Source organism: Belonocnema kinseyi, chromosome 9 (assembly GCF_010883055.1).
Source record: "Belonocnema kinseyi isolate 2016_QV_RU_SX_M_011 chromosome 9, B_treatae_v1, whole genome shotgun sequence".
Taxonomy (NCBI): Eukaryota; Metazoa; Arthropoda; class Insecta; order Hymenoptera; family Cynipidae; genus Belonocnema; species Belonocnema kinseyi.
The window spans coordinates 58,482,425-58,490,650 of record NC_046665.1 but is presented as its reverse complement, the minus strand read 5'-3'; positions in this window follow the sequence as shown (position 1 = coordinate 58,490,650).

Here is an 8,226-nt window from a genome sequence, read left to right as displayed (position 1 = left end):
AAAGATTATCTATTTTAATACTAAGCAAATTTTGCATTAATTATGGTATGAATACACGTAATTATACTTTAATCGTCACAATAAAAGATTAAAAATAGTTTTCAAAAACAGAAACTTTGCTACAAAACAGTTTAGTTGCCAGTCCTAAAATATTACTCATCAACGAAATAGTTAATTTCAAACGAAAAAGTTGAAATATAGACCAAATAGATGAATTTTTAGCTGAAATAATAAATATTCAACCAAAAAAAAAGAATTTTTAACAGCATATTTCGACTTTTAACAAAATAGTTGAATCCCACATTTTCATAAAATTCCACTGTTAAAGCTGGTTATTTTCACAGCTTTGTTTTTAATCTCAACTTGAAGAATACAATTCATAAAAAACACTCGAATCTTGAAATCCCAGTTTGAGCCAAATCAGTGAATATTAAGACGTGCCGCAAAGGCCCTGAAAATCCCATAAGATTAAGATGGGGAAATTTTGGTTTTCAAAAAAATGAGATTCAGGTTTCTGGATATAAACTTAGCTTGCGGGAGATATTAAGAATTTGTTGAGGAGTCTCTAATCAATCATTGCTTTTAAATTACTTTCAATTTGTATGCCCCCACCCTTCCCCCCTTGTGGAGCCCTAAAAATTCCCCAAAACACTTAAATTATCATTTTGGCCCAAAATTGTCACATAAATTCTCTGTTTTTATCTTTTTTACCATACATTATTTTTGTTTGTCAAGTCGAATGGTTTTAAGTATTTTTAAACTAATTAACAATTGTTTAAACAATTTATTTTTGTTCAAATAATTTTTTTGGCACTCACTCCTTGAAAGGTGGACTTTTTATTTTTGATTGGACAATTGGTCATTTTCAGAATTAATGACCTTTGTTTCAAGCATTTAGTATTTGTTTAAACAATTAATTATTATTTAATTGTAACATTTCCTTAAAAAGAAATATAAAACTCTAGTTTTTTCAATTTAGTTTGCTTTGCTGTTTTTTTCAATTATTGTGGTAATTTTTTATTGTGTAGAGCAACATTTTTCGTCTAAACCATTATCGTATTTTTTAATAAATAAGCAAGATCACATCAAGTGGACCCTCCATTTTCCACTTGATCATGGAACTTAAATCCATGCAGTGTTTTATTAAGTAGTCACTATTAAAAATTAATCCCCAAAACAGTTTTTCAAAATTTTGAAGGTCGATCTTACGACATTTTTGATCTGCTAGTTGAGAATATCCAAATTTCACTCATGTTTATTCAACAACAAACAAGCTAGATTTTGTCCGGCAACGCCGGACCTTATCAGGATACATAATCGCAAGCAAAAACCATAACTGGATCCTAACAGAATTTCTTTTTTAAAACAATTTATTATCTAAAAATTTACTGTAGGAAGAAGAAAACAATAATGTGGTACTTACGATGAGAGAGGTTAAACAATATTTTTCATTTTAAACGATGTTTAACATTCTGTTAATAACGAGTCAAAAAAGGTAAAATTTAACCATCGTTTAAAATGAAAAATATTGTTTAACCTCTCTCATCGTAAGTACCGCATTATTGTTTTCTTCTACCTATGGTACATTTTTAGATACTAAATTGTTTTAAAAAAATTCTGTTAGAATCCAGTTATAGTTTTTGCTTTCGATTATGTATCCTGATGAGGTCCGGCGTTGCGGGACGAAAGCTAGTTTGTTTGTTGTTTAATAAACATGAGTGAAATTTGGATATTCTCGACTAGTAGATCAAAAATGTCGTAAGATCGACCTTCAAAATTCATCACCCTAGTCAACAACTTAACATCTCAAGTATAGTTTTTCAAAATTTTCATTTTAACAACAATTTTTGTCACAATGAAAATTTTGGAAACTTTTAATTAAAAAATTAATTTATAATCAACCATCAAAGATCAATGAATGAAATTTGCAGGACTTATTCTTAAATATCTATATTTTGATCAAATATTAAAAACTTAAAATTATTTATTTACCAGCCTATTGTTAATAAGTTTTAAGTAAACAAATGCAAATTACAGTGACTTCTCGGTCAAAAAATGGATTTTTTCTGTGGTTATGTGCGTTATACATTTAAGCAATTAATATATTTAATTGTAGGAAAAATAATGTAATCATTTAGAAAACATTCATGTAGAAAATATTCATGTAGAAAATTTTCATTTTAAGCCATTTATGTAAAAAGAATATTTATGTAGAAAATGTTCATGAAGAAAATATTCCAGTAGACAGTATAATACTGCCGTACAAACTAAAAAGATACATAAGTGACATTGCCGCTTAGGTCGATTATTTCATTGCCAAGTTTCAGAAAATAACCCTAAGCGGCAATGTCAATTATGTATTTTTTTAGTTTGTACGGCAGAATATATCAAATAATAAAAAACTATTCAGGAACAAAACATTCATTTGAAAATATTTAACAGTAAATATTTTTTTTATTATTCATGTACGAATTTGCTCCTAATCGGGAGGGTCTCAAAAAGTTGTAAAAGCAAAAATCGTGAAAAATAGAAAAGTTTAACAAAACGATGTCATATGGTGTAAACTTTTTATCTCTATTGAAACAATAAAAAGGTCATATCATACAATTGAAAACGTTACATAGTCTGTCTCCAATTTAAAATGTATAATTTCTTCATTATCCATAGAATTTTGCAATTGTTAAGAAAAATTATACAAATTATTTGTCTTGAATACATTTGCTTAAATAAGTGAGAAATTAGGGTACTAAAAAGCATTATAAAATCAGTATTTTCATTAGTTGTGATACTTTTGTGTCATAAAAATGAAGAGCATGAAAAATAGAAAACTTTAATCAAACAAAGTGATGTTACATAAATAAAAATGTCAAACATATGTAACATGCTCATTAGGGGTTTTCATCTATGTAAATTTCTATCAAACTCAAGAAAGAGCGTTTTTGAAAAAATAAACAATGTTTATAATAGTAGGCATGGGGTTTTACAATAGTTTTAGGGAAAATTATGATACTGCTTAGCCTTGATGATTCCTTATTACGATCTAAAAAGCTTACTTTCTTTACTTTTTAATCAAAATTATCTCAGGATTCTCTGAGCGCAAAACTGAAGTATAAGTCCCGAGTGGACTGTAACATTAAAGGAAAAATTGCTTGTAGCCAAATAAATGAATCTTCACTTTTAGAAAATAATTATTCCGTTAAAAGAAAATTTTCATTTGTTATGAATATTTCAATTTTTGTAATCAAATGAAATATTTTCTTTAACTAAAAGCATACATAATTATGTAAACATAATATTTTACTAAGATAAAGAAATGCTTCATTGGTATAAAGCAGTTTAATTCTTTATCGAAGAGGTAAATCATACAAGTAGAATGAATATTACAATAAAATAAATATAAAAAAAATTTCTCTACAACCAGACGATTTTTTCCAACTAAAATGATGAATCTTCAAGAACGATCAAATCAATGTTCAAAAAGAGCATTCAACCAAGTAATTAATTGTTAACTAAAATGATACAACTTTAACGTGAAACAATGGATTTATAAGAGAGTAGTTCTACTTTGAAGAAAAAAAAATAATATTTTTTAACGAAAAACATATTAGTTGATACGTTAACTGAGAAATATTTTTATTAAAATAAAAAACAGTTGAACTTAACCAAAAATACATCTCAAAAAAAGGAGTTGAAGCCATAAGAAAAACAGATTTTTTCTGAACTAAAAGTTTTCGTTGTTAAACAAAAAAAAAACATTTCTGCAGAAATAGTTACATTTGCTACAATAGGATGAATTTTTTAAAAAATATATAAATTTTCAACTCAAAATAATATAATTAAATTTTTAGAGAAAAAAATCACTTAAAAAACAGAAGAAATGACTTTTCAACAAAACAGATAAAGTTTAAACGGGAGAAATCAGTTTTCAATCAGAAATACGTTTTTAATAAATGAGGTCAACATTTAAAAAAATCAATAGTAAAGAAAAATTTAAAAAAAATTTAATGTACACATTACATTGAAATTTTTAATGAATTCCATTAAAAAACAGAAAAGATAAACAAAAGTCACTAGCGCATGGGAAACTCACCTCCAATTAACCCCTATAGCAAAAAAAATTCTTTAGCAAGACACTTATTTCAAAAGTCAACGGTTAATTCATTGATCATGCCCGAATTTTATAACAAAAATATTTTCCAAAATTGTTTGTCCCTCTAGTGCATAAATATACTCCAAATCAACCCCTAATGTTTTAAAAATGTTGTAACAAAAACAATAATTTATAAAGTCTAAATTTTTTTGATACTAAAGACAACATTATATGCCGAAAATATAACAAAAAAAGTTCATTTCTCCACCGCATGTGAAACACACACAAGATTGACCCCTAAACTTGGAAATGTAAGTTTTCGAAGATTTTGAACGAAATAAAAAAAAAATGTTTTTTTTTTCGTTTGAAAATTAATTTTTTTAACTGATTCTTCAACTTTTGAATGTTTGGTTGAAAGTTGATGTTTGTTAGTTGAGAATTTATGTATTTCGTTAAAAATGCATTTTTTTTGCGGAAAATTAATTTTCTTGGTTCAAAATTCATTATTTTAGTAAGAAATTCATATATTCAGTTGAATTTTTTTAATTTATGTTACCGTATTGAAAATTCATCTGCTTAGTAAAAAAGTCGATTATTTTGATATAAATTAATCTTTTTTATCAATTCAACTTTTTAAAGTAAGATTAAAATTTCTTTGGTTAAAATATTGAATATTATATTTTTCGTTAAGAATTTATGTTTTTTGATAAAGAATGAAAGTATCTGCTTCTGCAAGAGTTTAACCATTTTTCTATTCATCTTTTTTATGAAAATTGATGATTTTTGTTGAAAATTCACCTCTTTGGTTAAAAGTGTCACTATTTCGTTTAAAATGAACTTTTTTGTTCAAATTTTTTATTTTACAGTAAAAAGAGTAAAATATTTTTGATAAAACTCGTCTTTGTCGATGAAACTTTATCTTTGTTCTGTATAAAATACATCTATTTTAAAAATAATCTTTTTCGGTTGAAGATGCAACCAAAAGTATTTTAACAACTGTGGATTTTTGAAGATTTTGAAACCAACCTAGAAGTGTTTTAAGAATGTTGAAAGGCTTCAAGAAAGTAAAAAAGTTTTCCGAAGATACATGGGAAATTTTCGTATGATTGTTTATGCTTAAATATTAATTGCAAGAAAAAATTGAAAGAGATTTCAAAATAGTCAAAATTTGGTATTGACGAATGATTGGTGTGTGATTATTGTGAAAGATATTGCAACAAGACCATTATAAATATTTTTTATTTTATTATAAAGTGAACTTTACATTTATCATGTCATAAAAATATGTAATTATAATTAAATTTTTGTATTCAAAAAATAAATATAGTTCTCCAAAACATACCAATTTTTTAGAAAACAGTTTAATTTGTCAATCCTAAAATATTATTTGTCAACGAAAAAGTTACTTTTCAACAAGGCAGTTCAAATTTCAACCAAATAGATGAATTTTTAAGTAAAATCATAAATCTTGTATCCAAACAGAGAATTTGTAACGGCATATTTCGACTTTAGAAAAAAATAGTTGAATGACATATTCTCATAAAATTCTACAGTTAAAATAGGCCATTTTTCTAGCTTGTTTTTCGACCTCAACTGAAAGAATACAATTCATCAAAAACACTGGAACCTTAAAATAACGGCTCTTGACCTACTGCCTTCCTTGAATTTTCGCCTGCAGCATTATAAATTGCCGAAAGAGGGGCGTTGTGTGCTCAGCCGTGTTGCGCAGTTCCGTACCTGCAAAGCGGGTAATTTGAACACCTATGCGCATATTTCGCTTAATATTATATGCATTCCTACTGGAAATGGGTCACCCTTCCATTTTATCTGAGAAATGTGTAGAATCATTCAGACTGACGAATGAGATAGCTGCTATATATAGCGATACATTTTTCAAGATATTCATTAATTGCGCTATGTAAATTAAAAGAAAATGGAGATTACTGCTTATATTGTGCTCTTCAATTTGTCAGTTTTCCTTAATTTTTTTGGTAAGTACAATAATATTTATGATTTTAAATGCATTTTTATTATTGTGCTGAATTTATTGCAGTTATTTATAAGTGGTAAAATTTGGTTAAAGCTTTGTCTTTTTGGTTGTTGAGGAGTGGTCTTTTTTGGTTAAATTCAACGTTGATTGATTTAAAAATAAAATATTTTCTGTTCGAAATAATATCAACTATTTCATTTTCCGTTGATAATTCATCTATTTTCGTTGGAAATTTAACCAGTTGGTTAAAAATTCATGCTTTTTTAAATTTATCGATTTTGGAAAAAATTTCAACTATATTTGGCCGTAAAAAATTTTTTGTTTTGAAAATTCATATTTTGTAGACATTTTTCATATTCTTTTTTTATTTAAAAATTCAGCTTTTTCATTTCATAATTTATATCTTTAGATCAAAAAAAATTTTTTTTTATGCTTAACTATTTTGGTAGAAACTTAATCTTATTTGGTTGAGGATTCAGACATTTTTTTGAAAATTCGTCTTTTTTAGTTGATTTATAGAATTCCTAAAAATAAAACCAAGAATCCAACAATAAAATTTGTGCAATGACAATAATAATTTTCTATTGTAATTGGGAAAAATACCCTCTTTAAAAATAAAATTTTCCTAAATAAGAAAAAAATTTGTTGTACAAAAATAAAAGAGGAAAGAAAAATGAGAAGGCAAATTAAATCCTCTTAACTTGGTCAGTTGCCTTCTCAACATGCTTTCCTCTTATATTTTTATTAAAAGTAATTTTTTTTACTTTTTTTTAAACACGGCTCTTTTCTTAAATTACAAAAGAAATGTTTCATTGTGGTAGTCCTAATGTTGGCGTTAGATTCTTGGTTCTATTTTGAGGAATTCTACACATTAACTTGATCATTGGATGTTGAATAGGATTTTAAATTTGATTTTAATCAAATTGTAAAAATAAAAAGTTCTTTAACCTTCCGCGATTTATATTTTACTCTTGGATGAAAAAAAGAATTTCTCAGAAGGTTAAAAAAATGTTTTATTCCTCTGACGCATGTTAAACCAAACCCCAAATCGACCACTGAAGTTAGAAGGTACTGAAAAAAGATACTAATTTAAAAAAAAAAGGTTTTCGCTGATAACAGAGCCCACAAAAAATTCTGAAACCGGACCTGAACCACCACACCCATACGGTTTTTGGGATCGCTGAACCCGAATTCGAGGTCAGAACGACCCCCTAAGGTCAGGCTCAAGCTTAATAAAAGGTCAAAATAAGGAGAACTATGCGATCGGAGAAAACCTCTACTCTCAGACGTTTTTGGGGTCGCTAAAATCGAATCCAGGGTAGGATCGACCTAATAAGGTCAGGGTCAAGGTCAAATGAAGGTCCAAATGAAGAAAACCATTGTATCGGAGAAATACTTCACTATAATATGTGTTTGGGGTCGCTAAATCCGTACACGGGGTCAGGGTGACCTCACGTATAGAGATCAAGATCTAGTTCAGGTCAAAAAGAACAAAACCATTGGATCGGAGAAAACCAATGAATCGAAGAAAACCTCTACACTGACACGTTTTTGGGGTCGCTGAATCCGAATCCAGGGTCAGTTTGGCTCTTAACAGGCCATGATAAAGGTTAAGTTAAGGTCAAAATGAAGAAAACCTTTGGATCGGAGAAAATATATACTATTCAGAATTTCATGCATACTTTCTGCATGAAATTCTGCTATTGTGAATGAAGGAATTTCGTATTTTCAAATTACTGTCTTCTTTAGAACTGTTTAAAGTTTAAGAGTTGGTTCAGAGTGGGGTTTTAGATAATTTTAGATCAATTAAATATTAATACTGTAGCATTTTACTAATGTGATAGTAAAAAGATAACACGTTTATTTGCCTAAAATCAAACAGTAAATATGTTTACTTAATCTTTAGATTAATGCGTCCTTCTGTATAAGGTAAAATAAATTAAATATGTGAAAATTCAAAGTTTTCAACTTTCAAGCAACAAATTGTAACTTGGGTTTTAACTCTTAAATAATATTAAATTATTGACATCGTGAAATGTTATGACCGTCTGCTACGCATAAAAATTGTGTACGCCGGTAGCGCCCTTAATTATTTAATCTCAAAAATTTAAAAAATTATAGCCCGCTTACACCGTGATTAAAACCC